A 16424-nucleotide genomic window follows, 5' to 3' on the forward strand; every position below is an offset into this window, starting at 1 on the left:
AAATCCAGTATCCATTCCCTCTTCTTCTGGGAAGGCCATCTCCTGGGTTCCTTTAGGAAACATGTCCCATGTCCTACCCTTGTCATCATGTGGGTCTTGGTGGGGCTGTCCCTCAAACTTCCCCAACCAAGAGGTGAGAACAGGGCCCAGGCTGTGTCAGTCGGGTTCCCGGGGCTGGACCCAGAACAGGAAGCACAGTGGGTGCCCAGAGCCCTGAGGGGGCTTTGCTTCCTGCTCCCAGAGCCCAAGCAGCCCCAGTGTCTGTCATTTTCTGAGGCTGGCTCCCCAGTCTTCCCACCCCCATCTGTGAGCTCCCAGATACTTCTCCACAAATTCCTTTCTAGATAAGATGTCAAGTCAGCCTCTGTTGCTCACCGCCAGAGAACCCTGGTGGGTACAGAGGGCATTACAAGATTAAACGTGATTAAGCAGGCATTACTGATCACCTGCTACTCTTCAAGTGGCCCCAGAGGGTGGAGCCAGGTTCTGGAGCCCATGTCCTCCCGCTATGAGAAACACAGAGAGGGTTCCCAACCCCTCTAATCACCAACCAATTAACCATAACTGAGAAATCAGAGCATAGTCATAGCCACTGAGGGTCAACGCCAAGGCAGCAAGCATTTCTGCAGCTTCTTCTCTGGCTTCATCCCACCATCACAGCCCCTCATGATCAAAGATCTCCCCGGATCCTGGGATGTCCTCCGCCAAACCCCTTCTCCGCGGGATCTTTCTGACACACAGAGAGGCCCAATCACTCCGCTCCTCAACATTCTTGCACTTGGGACATTTCTTAAGGACACACAAATTCACCTTGTGACCCAGCAATTCCACACCCAGGGATCTCCCCAAGAGCCCTAAAAACGTGTCCCTGTAAGACTTGCACAGAAATGTTCACAGCAGCGTTATCATAATAGCCACCAATGTCCACCAACTGGTGAAGGGATAAACAGAATGTGGCTTAGCCATGCCACAGAATTTATGTTTTCAGCCATAAAAGCAACAAAGTTCTGACTCCTGCTACCACCTGCACGACCCTGCATGACATGACGCTAAGGCAAAGAAGTCGGACACAAAAGGCCAAATAGTGTATGGTTCTATTGATACGAAATGTCCCGAATAGGCACATCCCTCGAGACAGAAAGCAGCTTAATGGTGGCCAGAGGCTGGCAACAGTATCAGCAACAGCAAAAGACCAAACACAGACTACTTAACTGGCCCATCAACTGAAGACCGCTTAAATAAAATGCTAGTATTTATTCTGGCACGGCCAAATAATGGCCCGTGAGGCAACCATTAAAACGCACCAGGCAGATCTTTATGGAATGACGCAGAAAAATCTCCAAGGTACATTAACCTAAAAAAACAAAAGGCTAGGTAAGAGGGTACTGTACCTTTTGTGTTTTAAAAAGAGTGACACATATATACATAAATATATGCACATATGTGCAAACACACATACCCGCCCTCAAATACATGTATGTGCATCAGATACATGGTGAAGCCGCTCTTGACCTTGCCAGCAGAGAGGAGATGGACAGAGAATCAGGACAGGAGACCGATTTTCTTTTCCCCAGCTTCTGTCCCGTTCATGTTTGTGCTTTGAGTCTGTATAATCGTTCCGTCATCCCATTCAAAATGGTCAACCTAATAGTCTTCATTGCCCTTGGGGAAACCATTATAGCCAAACAGCTCAGGAATGAGGGGAAAAAAAAAACCCACAAAAACCCAACGGCCTGCCCATCGCCGGAGCGCTCACTGTGTCAGGGGCCTGCATTGAGCTCCTCTGTCCTTAGCGATTCATGTAATACCCACAGCGGCCCCATTTTACAGATGAGGAAAACAGAGCACAGAAGTAAGGTGACCTGCCCAAGGTCATAGCAGTGGGTGGAACCATGGCCCCAAAGGATCTGTCCACTCAGGCACCCAGAAGGTGACCTTATTTAGAATAAGGGTTTTACAGATGTAACTAAAGCTCTCTAGATGGGGTCCTCCTGGATTTAGGATGGGACCTAAATCAATGACCGGTGTCCTCATTTGTCAGAGAAAGACGAGGGAGATGAGTCACAGGGACAGGCCGTGTGAAGATGGAGCAGAGATTAGAGCGATGCGTCTAGAAGCCGAGGAACGCTAAGGACTGCTGGCAGCCACAGGAGCTGGGAGAGAGACATGGGCTGGATTCTCCCTCGGAGCCTCCGGAAGGAACCAACCCTGCAGACACCTTGATTTCAGACCTCTGGCCCCTACAACTGTGGAGGAATTAACAAATTCCTGCTGTTTCAAGCCCCCCAGTTTCCCAGCAGCCTTGGGAAGCCCTAGAACAGGAACAGTCACACAGCCAGTAAGTGGCAGGCTGGACTCAATCCGAGTCTGCGACGACCCCCCAAAGGCCCTGCTTTTTGCTCTGGCGTGGCTTTGCCTTCCTCAGAGGACCCACGCTCGTGCACTGGTGGCACGTGCTTCCAGGATAAGAACAGGAAGAAAACAATAGATCTTTCATCTCCTGGGTACACTCTGGAGAGAGACGGAAGTCAGCGTCACCCCTCTTGATGGGGTGACTGCACAGGGGGCACCGTGCACTGGCACCACCACCAGCTCCCTGTACTGGACTTGAGGCAATGGGGATGCCTGGCGCTCCAACCCCCACCCAGGCGGGGAAATCCGCTTGGGAACAGAGCTAACAGGAAACCAGTTAAAAACTGATTCCGGAAGGGCCAGACGGGTGAGACGATGGAGGAAGCAAGACCCTGTGATCAGAACCCAGGCGGAGAGGAGCCCCTGGGGCTGGCCCAGACAACCTGCACTATTTTAAGGAGCGATCTGGAGGCTGACAGACAGACGGGCTATCTTGATCCATCAGCTTTGGGGAGAGAGAAAGGCAGGCTTTCCCAGCAGCCTTGGGAAGCCTCGGCCCGGAGCACACGAGATTTATAGGGTCAGATGCTCATCCGAAAGCCTTTCCTCACAGGTCCCCAGGAGAGAGAGCCAGCTCCAGGAGACGGCTCCGTGCTCAGGGCGCCTGGGGGACCTCTGGCCTGGGACAGTCCCATCGGAAACACACCACCTCCAAGCGTGGGAAGCTAACAGAGCTCTGGCTGTGGGCAGAAGGTCCCGGTGTGGGTACTGCTGGCTGACCCATCTGGAGCCCGGAAAACTGATTTCCTGGGTTTTTCTGATTCCTGCCTGAACCTGAACTTGTGTCTGATGTAAGAGAACAGAGTTCTCTGAATGTGCAAAGCAGTCCCCCAACCCGATTTTTGCACACACTTCCTTCTGCCCAAAGTCTTCTCTCCAGCGTGTCTCTTCCTACCTAATCCATTCCCGTTTTTCTCTTTTCCTTTTTTCCACTGCGGTGAAATTCAAGTCACATCAAGTAAGCCATGTAAAAGCCAACAATTCAGTGGCAGGTAGTACACTGACAGCATTGTGCAGCTAAGAACCTCTCTCTGGTCCCAAGATAGTCAAATCAGCCCCAAATAAAACCCCACAACCATTAAGCAGTTGTTTTCCATTCCCCACTGCCTATTAAGCCCTGACAACCGCCAATTGGCTTGCTGTCAACTGCATTGAACTATTCTGGACATTTCATACAAATACAAAATAATATATGGCCTTTTGTGTCCACTTTCTTTCACTGGCCATGATGTGTTTTTTGAGGTTCATCTCTGTTATGATATGTTTTAGAACTTCGTTCTTTTTTATGGCTGAATAATATTCCATTGTGTGGACAGACCACATTTTGTGTATCCATTCATCCATTGAGGGGCACTTGGGTTGCTTCTATCTTTTGGCTCCTGTGAATAGTGCTATACTTCCATGAATATTCAAGCACAAGTTTTTGTTTGAGGACCCATTTTCAATTCTTTGGGTTATATAACCTAACCCATGCTTGAAATGTCACCTAGAGAGTCACCTCCTCTATGACACGGTCTCTGACTCCCTTGGGCTAAGTGGGAGGCTTTCGTACTGCACACCCCCTCCAGGGCTGCCATGGACAGTGGTACAAGTTGTACACTGCATAACTCTAGGGGGAACCATTCACACGGGTCACTGTGGATTTGCATATTTATTACAGCAATCTTCCAGCAGATGGAGGAAAAGTGCCTCGAGAAAGAGATGCCTTTTTCTAATTCTACATATGTGCCGCAATGCCGAGTGGTGGCCCTGGCTCCCCTAGTCTAAATGTCCCCTCCACTGTAGCACTTGGCCTCACGGTGATCGCTGGTTCACCCCGATACTCTTTAGGGAAGAAGAGTACAGATTATTTGGGATGGTGACAGACCAGTTATCCATGACATGACAGGCAGAGTTTTTCTTTTCCATCTTAAGAAAAATCAGGCTACTTTACATGATTTATAATAGCTAAAAAGTAGAACCAATAAAAATGTCCACCAACTGGTAAGTGGATAAACAAAATGTGGTCTATCTATAAAATGGAATATTACTCAACCATAAAAAGGAATGAAGCGCTGACACAGGCTACAATGTGGAAGAACCTTGAAGACCTTATTATGCTCAGTGACAGAGGCCAGGCACAAAGAACCACATGTCACATGATTCATTCCACTTATATCAAATGTCCAGAATAAGCAAATCCAGAGAGACAGAAAGTAGATTAGTGATTGCCTGGCTTTGAGGGTGGCAATGGAAAGTGACTACAAACAAGCACAAGATTTCTCTTCGGGGTGACAGAAATACAAAATTAGATTATGGTGATGGGTACATTACCCTGTAAATTCACAAGGAACCAGTGAACTATATACTTAAAACGGATTAATCTGTGCTACATAAGTTATACCACCATAAAGCTTTCTTTCAACACCATGTTAAATTTATACCATCTCTGAATCAAGAGACCTGACTCCTTCATATTCACACAGATCTATCAGTTTCCCAACAGTTACAAAACTGCTTTTAATGCGTCTCCTACTAGCCCGTGAGCTCCTGAAGGTCAAGGACTATACCTGATGCCAGGTGCCAGGAACAACGCTTGACACATAGCAGGTACTCAGTAAATGCTTGTTGATTTCAATCTCTCTCTCCCTCTCTCTCTCTCTCTCTCTCTCTCTCTCACACACACACACACACACACACACACAGAGAACTGAGTTAGAAGCAATGGTAAACTCTTATTCTTGTATTAACATATTCACTCTGCAAACAAGTTGTGAAGCCCTACTATGTGCCAGGAAACACAAGTTCACCGAGACCTCAGTCTCTGCCTGTGGGAGGCTTATGATCCAATGTGGGGGTCAGACCAGCAAAGAGATGACTGAGGGCGAGATGTGAGCAAACCTCTAAGAGTACAGGCTTGAAGGGTTACAGAAGGTAGGGCTGGTCTTGATGCTCCCTGAGACACAGACAGGAAGTCTTCCCAGCTGAGGTGACAACTGAGCTGCCTCCGGAAGGATGTGTTGGAATCCCCAGGGAGAGACTCCAAGGAGGCAGAACATCCCCAGAAGAGGGCCTGGGATGCAGCAGGTCAGGGGGGGAAGGAACCCGACAGAAGGGCCGGACTAGAGCCCCGGGCAGCTTCCAGCATTGCCTCTGTCTGGCTCAGCTTCCCAGCCCAGAGCCCTGGGGTTGGTGAGCCTTCACACCCCATCTTAAACGTGCCTCTCTCCCGGCTTTCTCTGAGGACTGGGGGAGTCTAGCCTTGGATGTGCAAGTCTGCACATGAGGTTTCGGAGGCGATAAAGGGCTCCAGGCTCCCATCCCCCGCAGCAGGCCTGACTGCTCTCAGGAGACTCCAGCTCCCCACAGAACAGCTATTTCGGCCCGATCCCAAACACCAGCTCATGGTTTATGGCTGAGGAGCCAGAGGCCTGCAGGCTGACCATAAAAGGACAAAATCGAGCAGACCCAGGCTCACGGCTTCTCTCCCTCCCTTCCTATGCCAGGCTGCGGTGGGACCCAGCGAGAGGGACGTAGCCAAGCCCACGTCCCTGCAGGGTCACCGCTATCCCCAGGCCAGGGAGGAATAAAGGACACAGTCTCCACGGTGTGCAGAGAGTGGCTCCCAACCTGAAGCCACCGCTGAGGGCAGATGCTAGAGCGTTCCAGACCCAAGGTGAATGTCAGCGCTGGGCCTCCACCGTGGGCCCTCGATAGATGACAGCTGACACTGGCTGCACTTGCCCTGACCAGGTTCTGTGCACCCCACACACTGTCCAAATCAACCCTCACACCCACTAGAGTAGGCACGGTTATTATCCTCACAGGACAAACGAGGACACTGAGGAACAAAGCACCTGGCACCTTGGCAGAGCTGAGAGTTGAACACAGCTGAAGAGCCCACGCCCTAACACCGCTCTGCACGCCAGGGCCTGTCTCTTTTTTCCGCCTTCGTCTCTCCACCCTTCGCCCCCAGCAGAGTTGGGGAGGGAGAGATTCTGGGTAAGCAGAGATGCCCTGAGAACTCGCGCTGGATCCCAACAGGAACTTTCCAGACCCACAGGGAGATGTGGCGTCTCTAACAGCAGAACTGGCCAGTTAAGGCGATGTTGGGATTCTCCTGATAGCCTCCTGGACCTCAGCTCCTACCTCTCACACTCCCCCTGCTTGTCTCTGCTCCAGCCCCAGGGACTCATGGATGTCACATCACCTCCCAAGAAGGCCTCCTCTGCCCCCCCTGTACCCCCCGCCTAGGACAGGCCGCCAGGGGTCCACCTCAAAGCTCCCTGGACCACCCCTCCATAGTACATGCATTTATGGGATTTGAGTAATAGCTGTCCCCCAGTAGACTGTACCCCTCCTCCAGGGTCTACCCCCGGACAGTGGAGCCTCATTTAACACTGTCGAATGAAAAAAGGACTGGGGAGCCAGATTCCCTCGGAGGCTGGGACGACACAGAGGGACGAGGGAGAAGCATGCGTATTCCACACTGTCACCAAGTGTCAGCTGGAGCTTCTCAAATCCACTCCCTTAAGCATGTCTGCCTCTTCAACTCTATTTACTGCTTATCAAAAGAAATTCACTCCTCTTAGTTCTCTCCCATCCATGGAAGACACCTCTGGCAGCCAATCAAAGGCTTGTCAGAATCACATGAACATTTCTCCTCATTTCCTGCCAAAGAACGTGAGCTTCTCATGAAAACTCAGAGCACCGCGCCAACCATCTCCTCCCGACACCTCAAAGAGGACCGAGCTAGACCGACAGAGCCCCGCCCGGGCAGACACAGAGCTGAGAACTATGGCAAACTCGCCAAGAGGCCACGAAGCATGCAACTCACTGGTCCTCTGCCCAAACACAGTCTCTGGGGCAGAGTGACTTGGAATTATGTCCAGGCTCCAGCTCTGGACAGCTCAGAGCCATCAGTTTCCTTACCAGGAAAACTGGGATCATCACCCACGCCTTTCAAGGATATGAAAACGAGGAAATGAGACTGGATCTCCAAAGAGCTTAAAATGACCCACGGCACATCCAAGAGCTTAACAACGGCTGCTACCATCTTCACCACGGTCATCTAAACTCGTGAGCCAGTGACGTAGTTATAGACAGCAGTGATTCTGTCGCAGGAGGACCAGGGATCAGGACAAGTTCAGTCCTTTCTAATTATTAGGCCTAAGCCATGCTCCGTTGCCTTTGGGGGCCTCGGTTTCCTCATCTGTTAAATGGGGTAACAGCACTACACGGTGTACCACACTGCTTCAGCGGGGGAAAAGACGTTTTGAGGGCAGCTGAAAGTGTCGTCTCTATCTAGGTTTGACATTCCCTCTGGGGCCAAATCACTCGGTGCTCTGAGCCTCAGTTTCCGCACTATGTCAAATGGGAAGGCTGTCCTGCAGGGCGCCGGTGAGGGTCAAGCCATGCGGGATTTAGCAGCAAGTGAAGTGGACATCAGTGCCCTTCCTGTCCCTGTTGAGTTTCCAGAGCCAGCCCCCCAGGGCCAGCTGACCGAGGACGGAGGGATACAGCTGGTGTGGGAACTTGTACAGCATACTTTGGCTCCTCCCACCTCCTAGATTTCTCTTCTGCTGGGAGAGGTTTCAGCCAACAGCCTGAGCTGATAAAGGCCTGAGGGCTGCTGTGTCTGTTTTAATCCTCTAAGAGTGGCCATGTGGTGATAATTAAGTGAGGACAAAACACTCCAGTCGTGCTATCTTGCACAGGGTGACAAATCCTGACGGCTCCTCTCAGCAGATGAGAATGAAATCTTATCTGCCTTTCACACCCCAGGGACCCATGGAGGGATGGCAGGAGATCCACAGTGGTTTTTGTCAGGAAAGCTTCACACGCGCTTTCCCCGCTTTCATCATGTTAATTCACTGAAGTCACTCACTGCAGCTTTGAGGGCTGAGCCTTCAACACCCTGAGACGTAAGAAGATAGACAGGAAGGCACAAATCGCCAACGAACAGCAGGGGGCACTGTGGACCAGCTCAGCCCCATCCACTAAACAGGCCATCCTTAGGCTTTGGAGTCAGACAAGCCAAGTTCAAGTCTTATGTTAGGGTTACACCTCTCTGAGCCTGTTTCCCCGGCTATAAAATGCGGTTAATAATAGCACCTGCCTCCAGCAATGAGTCCTGGAAACACAGGCCCACATGCACACACACACACACACACACACACACCAAAGAAGGGAAAATAAAGAAACCTTTTGAAAGGATGCAATAGTTGCTATTTCCTAAAAACCTCCGAGGTAAATGTAATGGGGAAAAAAATGAAAACTTGATTGGTCTTCCTGACTTTGTAATTTATCGTTTTCATCCTGGATTACACACATGGGCACCATAATAATTTCAGGGCTTCATTTTAAAGGCCCTATTCTGATCCTGTCTGCCTTGTGATTTGCGCGAAAGGTGAACTGAGAATATCCCTGTAAAGCCCTGAGCAGATAGGAAGCACGCAGTACAAGGCCACTCTCATCATCACTTCTTTGAAAAGAAGGCACAAGAGAATTTCCATCGAAGGACAGTGGGGTGAACACGTGCACTGAGTGTGCCTTCCTCCCCCACACCTTACGAAAATGACAGGAAAGGGATTTTTCAAAAACACGTGAACCAGTTCAAATGAACTGTAGAGGAGGGAAAAGCAACACAGTCTTGGGAGCCAGAAAACAGGACGAGTGAGGACAGTCCCAAGAAAGACATCGAAGCTGGTAGTGGGGACTCCTGAGAAGCAACCCCATTTCCCCACTGACTCCCCTGCCCCAGCCCAAACCTCAGGAATTGGAAGAGGGGGTGTAGGAGGACATAAAAAACAAGGATTTGTCGAAAGTCTGTTTGAGAAGCTACTAGATACTCCCCATACCTTCGACACTCCCTGCAGCCAAGTGACTGCCCTTCCCACAGCCCCCAGGAGGAGGCAGATTTAGTCTCTGGAGAGGGTTAAATAGAGAGCCTCTGTCCTGGGGCGGGGCATAGTGGGGGGTGTCACAGGGGCCATATCAAAAGGCGAAGGATAATGTGCAAGTTCCATCCACAGTTTGAAACCCTTGGCTTCTTCTCACCTAGACCCTCAAAATGATGGTGCAAAGAAATATCTTTCCCCTCCAGGCAGAAGACTGCACAAGTCTTCTCTGAAGAATCTGGGCAGCCCAAGAAAAAAAGACTGAAAGATATACCAGAAGTGCCCCAACGGAATGGTCCAGATCCATCATAATATATTCAAGCCCATCAGCAGCCAGCTCCTCCTGCAAGCATGGAGCCTCCATACCCTGTGTGGGGCCCAGGGACAAAAGCACCCCAGATGAACAGACAGCCAAGGATCACCAGACATCTGAAGAAAGCCACTAATGTGACAGGCAGAAGTCACAACAAACCGATAGGAAAATACGCATCTTGGAGGAAACAGAGAGAATGCACACGAGTAGAGAAGTATCCGCCAAGGAAAAGGACATCCCATCACACAGAAAAAGAGCGCTGTCAGAAAGAAGTGTTCAGAAAACAAAACAGAGTTCTTAGAAATTAAAAATTATATGGTAGCAGAAATTAAAACTCAGTGGAAGGGTTGTAAGATAACAGTGAGCTCACTGCCCAGAAAACAGAGTATAAAAAAGATAAGTGAAAATGATAGGAACAGTCCTGGAGTTCCATTATGGAAATAAGAAGACTTCTAGAAAAAACAGAAGGAAGAACACAAAGAGAGAGAAGTGAACAAGGAAGCAATTCAAACATTTCCCAGAATTGAAGGACATGAGTTTACAGATTAAGAGGGCTCTCTAACTCTCCATCACAATGAACAGGTATGGGTGAAAACGACCCGTGATAAATCCCATCACAATGAAAAGGAGGAGAAAGAAGAGTCAAAAAGCCTCCAGTGAAGGAGAGAGAGAGAGAAAAAAAAAACAATAACAAAAAACTGGTCATGTACTAAGGACTAAGAAGCAGATTGGCTTTTACCTTCTCAAAAATGAAGCTGAAGCTAGCAGGCAATGAAGAAGCAATGCCTTAAAAATTCTATTTCTTGCTTAAAAATTTAAACCCAGCAAAACTATCCTTAAATATTAGAGAAGTGTCAAATCTTTCAGATATGCAAGGTCTCAGTTTTCTTCATGTACATCCTTTCTTGAGAAGCTACTAGAGAAGGTGCTCTATTTCAACAAGAGAATAAATCAAGGAAGAGGAAGACCAGGAAAGTAGGAAACCAGGAATCCCCCATGAGAGCATTGAAGGGAATTCCAAAGACGATAAGAAGATCCCAGATGTCAGCTACCTGACATAGGGGGTACGCAGGGCAGGTCAGAAGGCTCCAGCAGCAATCACCTTCAAGGAGAGGATATCAGTAGGATCCCCAACCCATACGTGGACATATTAAAAGGAGAGTCACACATTTAGAAGGAGAATTGGGGATAGAGTTAGGGATTAAGTACATAGAAAAGCAAGTTGGGAAAAAAAAAGGCAATTCCTAACTCTGTGGAAAAGAATTCAGTTGTACAGGAAACATGATCACGAGAAAGTGCAGAGCTCAGCTGTGAACAGCATTTGTACAGTCATTCTACTGTAAACTCAGAATACAGACTTCATCAAAGTTAATATAAAACTACGTTGGGAGTCAATGAAATGGGGTATGCGTGTGTGTGTGTGTGTTGGGAGATGGCAGGAAGGGCAAAGCAAGGGGGTGAACGAGCTAAATCCGCGTCTCCCATGAAGAAAAGTCAATACGTGATGCCTAAGACTGAGAAAAAATGAAGATAGCAGCAATAGAATCAAGTTTTTTTTTAGAGAGATTATGGAGGTCAATACTAAAAAGTCAGTTACAAGAGTTGATACTGGTTATCTCTAGAGAAGGGGAAATTAGAGAAGCAACAAAGGAGGGTTATTTTTCCCATCGAGCCTTGAGGAATTACTTGACTCTAAACCATCTTCATGTATATACACCTTAAATAAAAACCGAAAAAGGGAACAAGGAATCCTTTTAGGTACCGACATGGAACACTCTAGCAAAGTGTATCATAGTGCATACAGAATGCTACCTTTGGAGGTAGGAAACAGGTATGTATCCGCACACATGTGCAAAAGAAATCTCTAGAAAAATACCTAATAAACTAGAAACTATGGTTGTCTCTGGGGAGGGGAGCTGGGGGTCTGATGCATGAGAGCTGAAGGGAGAATTTTCACCCTTTTACTTTGTACCATCTCTCCAAAAAAAAAAACACAAAAAAGCAAGGGGAAATATTACAAGTAAACAAGATATAATTTACATTTTCACATATGTGACACATTTTTAAATACCTACTTCCTCTCATCTCCTTCTCCCCTAAGGGGTTTGGTTTCCTTTTGGGAGGGGGTTGTCTGTGAACTTTGTCTTACAAAGTCTCTCCCATATTCCCAACTCTTCTTAGGCAACAAAAGGCTGAGCCTGCAGCACTGAGCTCCCCAACTAGCTCCCCACGCCCACCTTTAGACTGGCTCCTGCTGTCATCACCACACCCATTCTCACCTCCACACTCAGGCTTTGCTATTCTCAGGGGGCATACATCCCAGCTCCCCTCTCCCATCTTAGTAAACCATCCTTCAAGGCTTGGAAAGCCCCCACCCATCCTGACCCCTGTCAAGTTCTTTCCCTTACATGACTCTAATAGTTCCTCATGCATTCATCAACGACTATTAACTGAGCAACTACTACATGGCAGGTACCAGGAAAGGCTCTGGAGAGACAGTGATGCACAGGCAGACGAGAATGATGTCCGTGGGCTTTACAGAGCTTACGGGTCCTCGGGAACTTCAGAGTCCATGTACCACATTTTAAATGTTTCATTCTATATTCAGTGAACATGTTAATCCATCCCTCCCCAGCGCCACCTCTTCACACTCCATCTTGTTCCACAAAGGACCGGAGGAGGAAACAACAGCCCCTGCGTCACCTCTCCAACAAGACAGAAAGCTCAGTGTGGATTCCAACAGAGCGAGTTTCCAGCCTGAGGTAGCAGCATTTCTCAACGGACTCACAAGCTGGGCCTGCACGTTCCTTCGCCAAAACCAACTTCCCACTTCATAGAGAAGAAAAATATTTTTCCCAAGCTTACATTTTTCTCCACGATGTTTCTTGTTTTCTTCTTTTTTGAGATTGTTTTTCCATTGGAGTCTATCATCACAAGTTTGCCAGAGAGCACCAGGTGATATCAAAACAAATGCATCGTAGCAGCTGTTAATTACATTCCAACGAAACAAAGAGCTTATCATTTATGGACGCGTGTGTGCTCTTGGTTGCCATTTTCTCTTGGGGCTTTAAAACGTGTCTACATTTCTAAGTAATTTTATGTTCACTATATAATTTTGTGTTGAAATGTAGGGCCTGAAACGAATGAAATGTATGGGTACAGGGGTCCTCGTCATCGAGTGCCCCACAGTTGGAAGGTTGTCCAGGAGCAAAAGACATCACAACGCAAAAATATTGTTCGAGGAATCCACCACTTAGGAATCAGACCCCACTGAAGCATTCTCCTCCACTCACTCAACGGCTTCACCTCGCGGATTATTCAGTGTCAACATCACCATCGTGATATAAACACAAAAAAGGAAACAGCTCTCCAAAATCCTCAATTTCCCTGAAGGGGAAGAGTGTCAGTCCCCAAGCGTGGAAAGGCCATGAAAAAGTCAGATCAATTCACGACTGGGTGTCAGGGAGTCATCAGGCAAGAAAACACAACACACATCAGGGGTCTTAGAGGGACTGTGCCAAACACCAAAGAAACACAAGAAGTAAACTCGTGACCGCGCCCAGCAAGTTGGTACAAATTATCTTCTTATGCCAGGCTGTACTAATCAAGCGTGATAGAAAGAATGTTGTATTACATTCTCACGTGATTTTGTCCAATAAAAATAAAAATAAAAAAAATAAGGCAAACAAAAAAACCAGTAATTAATTTTATACTCAATCTAATAATTAGCATCTAGTTGCAACGACAACCAAATTCCTATTGCATGTGAGATAAAATAAACCTATGTTCATAATTTGCGATGTCGTTTTTCAAGCCCAGTCAAAACCTTTTTTTTCCTCCCTTACTATTGATAGTAAAACTTTAGTCCCTGTTTTAAGTGATTTTTTTTCTGGAACCAGTTATTTTCAGATCATCAAAACCTCCTTCATTTCATGCCATCAGCTCAGCATATGAAAGGTTGCATACAGAATTATAGGTAAGTTCTCTTTTGCTTAAATACATTTTTTTCGCTAGAATGAATATATACTAAAGCTTTTCAAAAATGGCACATAAATATTTTAAGAGTACTGTGGCCATGCTTCCCTGTCACTCCCCCACGTCTCCTGTGCTAATGGAATTTTATTTCATTCTGGTATTTAGATAAAATCTGCTTTGTGGGAGCTCCCTCAGCTCCAGGAAAGAACCAGGAATAGTCCAAACCAATCATGAAAATTCCAGTCACCTCTGCCAATGATTGGTTTACAGGCAGACATGTGACCAAGTTTTAGCCTATGAGACATAAGGGGATGTCTGCTGAAGAGTTTCTGGAAAAGGTTTTCCTCCCTGATAGAGAGAGAGAGAGAGACAGAGAGAGAGAGAGAGAGAGAGAGAGAGAGGAGGAAAAGAAATTAACCCTCAACTTCCTTCATACATGTGAGTATTATCACACGAGGATGTGATGTCTGGAGCTATGGCTGCCATCTTGTGACCATAAGGAAGCAGACAAGAAAATCCCAAAGACATCTGTTTTTGACCTGCTGAATTAACTAACCCTGAAATCATCAACCTTCAGACTTATTGTTATGTGAGGTAATAAATTCCTGTCATTTAAGCCACTTTAATTGGTTGCTGTGTTTCGTGCAACCCAAAGCCCTCTGAATGATACACTACCACTTTGTGATGTTCAGCTTCCCAAAGAGGTGTGTGAACCACAATTTTCTAGTTTTCTATCAAGGGAGATCACAAAGGGTTTTGTTTTGTTTTGTTTTGTTTTGTTTTTACAGATATCTGCCTAACTTCAAGAGCCATCAAGTTACAACCTGAGATTGTATCTCCACAACCCTCCTTGCAAAGCTCCATCTGCTGGTCTTTGGAGGTAATGGAGGTAATGGTAGTCCTGTGTCTTCAGTGGTCCAAGTTGGCTCATACCTGTGGGGTTTGGCTAACTCTGTCAGTAACTTGGGGTACTTCGACCTGAGCCCCTTACCTTGGAGGGTATCTCCTAGGCACACTTGGATCGCTGCCCTCAAGAGTTTCCAGAACCGAGCTCTTCTTAACTCCCAACTCAGAACTCAGAGTCCCAGGGTTGCAAAATCAAACACAGGGGCCAGGCAGTTAACACAAACGAACACACCAGGCCAGGGGAAAACTGGGACCTGTGGAACTCACACCCCCTCCAAAGGAGTGGCTGACATGGAAGAACACAGGACCTGTGTTGCCAGGTGTTCCAGTCTTTTCAAAACAACCTAGACATCTGGATTTTTGAGGTACAATTTCCAAATTTTAAAAAATTGGTGACTAATTCAAAGGTCCTTAAAACTCCAAGTGGATCAAAGCAAACTTATCTGAGAGCTACGGCCAGCCTACCAGCTGCCAGTTTTCAATTGCTGGACTATTCACACTGAACAATCACGTAACATTTGTGCACAGCTTCAAAATTGCCAAAGCCCTATTCTGTTGCCCTTTACCAAGGACAAGGACAAAAGAATTCCTGTATCTCAAACCCAGAACCACTGATAGGAAAGAAAATCTTCTCACCACTCCCCTTTTTATTGTGCACCCAAAACACTTAATGCAGAAAGCAAAGGATCAACTCTGCTGAGGCCAAAGGATCTGCTGAAAGGGGACCCAGGGAGTCGAACAGGAAAAGCTCACAATTTAGAGATGCCCCAGTTTCTTTTTCTTACCTTACTGCATTGGCTAGGACTTCTAGTACAATACTGAATAGGGGTGTGAGAGTACACATCCTTACCTTGTTTCTCATCTTACGGGGAAAGCACTGACTTTCACTATTAAGTATGATGTTAGATGTAGGTTTTTGTAGCTGTCTTTTATCAGGTTGATGAAGTTCCCTTCTGTTCCTAGTTTGCTGAGAGTTTTGATCATGAACAGATAGTCAATTTTGTCAAATGCTTTCTGTGAATCAATTGCTATGGTCATGTGTTTTTTTCTTCTTTACACTGGTCTATTGATTGATTTTTGAATATTGAACCAGCCTTGCATTCCTGGGATAAGTCTTCCTTGGTCTGGCCTGGGTTTCCAGACACTTTCGGAGACTCTGTTGCCTCTTTTGTAAAGAACATGTGGTAACACGAACCCTACCTCACAAAACTGTGCTGAAGATTAAAACACAGTGAGTGTGTGTGTGTGTGTATGTGTGTGTTGAAGGGGTTGTGTGCCTGACCCAAAGTCCTATGCAAACAGAAGCTGAGAAGAAGCCATACAATAACAAACCTCTATTATTTTTCAAGCTTTTGCCACACCACGCACTACATGAAACATGGTAAGTACCCTAATTCCATGTATCTAAAGTGTGGTGAGCTGATTTTAAGTGCCACTCAGATTAATAATTTTTATTCTAATAGCTATATATTCTTTTCAATGTGCATTAGAAAAAATATAGAGCTGTCACGTCTAACATCTGATTTCATGCATGATGATGAAAATAATAGCTTACGCCTAGTGAGTTACCAAGTATCAGACATTGTCCTAAGCACCTTATACACAATAGTTCATTCAGCCTTCACATCAACCGTAGGAGGTAGGGCACGGTAATTACAATCCTCTTTTACAAATGAGGACAAAGAGGCACAGAGAAGTTAAGTAGCTTGCTCAAGGTCACACAGCGAATGAGTGGCAGAGCAGGGATTTGAACACAGGCAGTCCTGTTCTAGAAGTCCTCCTCTTAACTAATATACTACTGTTTTTTATTTAGTCTGAAATAGATGAGGGGGAGGGAGCTTATAAGAAAAATATTGTTAATATAAGGATGTAATTTACATGAAATTTAAGAACAGGCAAATCTAATCGATGGTGATAAAGTCAGAATAACAGTTATTCTG

General features: G+C 46.7%; 1 protein-coding gene across 5 annotated transcripts in view; it reads right to left on the reverse strand.

The window, feature by feature from the left end:
- MYH11 (myosin heavy chain 11) overlaps nt 1-16424 on the reverse strand; it is a 101670-nt gene that overhangs the window by 60623 nt on the left and 24623 nt on the right. The gene's annotated exons all lie outside the window — the stretch shown is intronic.

Source organism: Rhinolophus ferrumequinum (assembly GCF_004115265.2).
Source record: "Rhinolophus ferrumequinum isolate MPI-CBG mRhiFer1 chromosome 15 unlocalized genomic scaffold, mRhiFer1_v1.p scaffold_54_arrow_ctg1_1, whole genome shotgun sequence".
In the NCBI taxonomy this organism is placed as follows: domain Eukaryota; kingdom Metazoa; phylum Chordata; class Mammalia; order Chiroptera; family Rhinolophidae; genus Rhinolophus; species Rhinolophus ferrumequinum.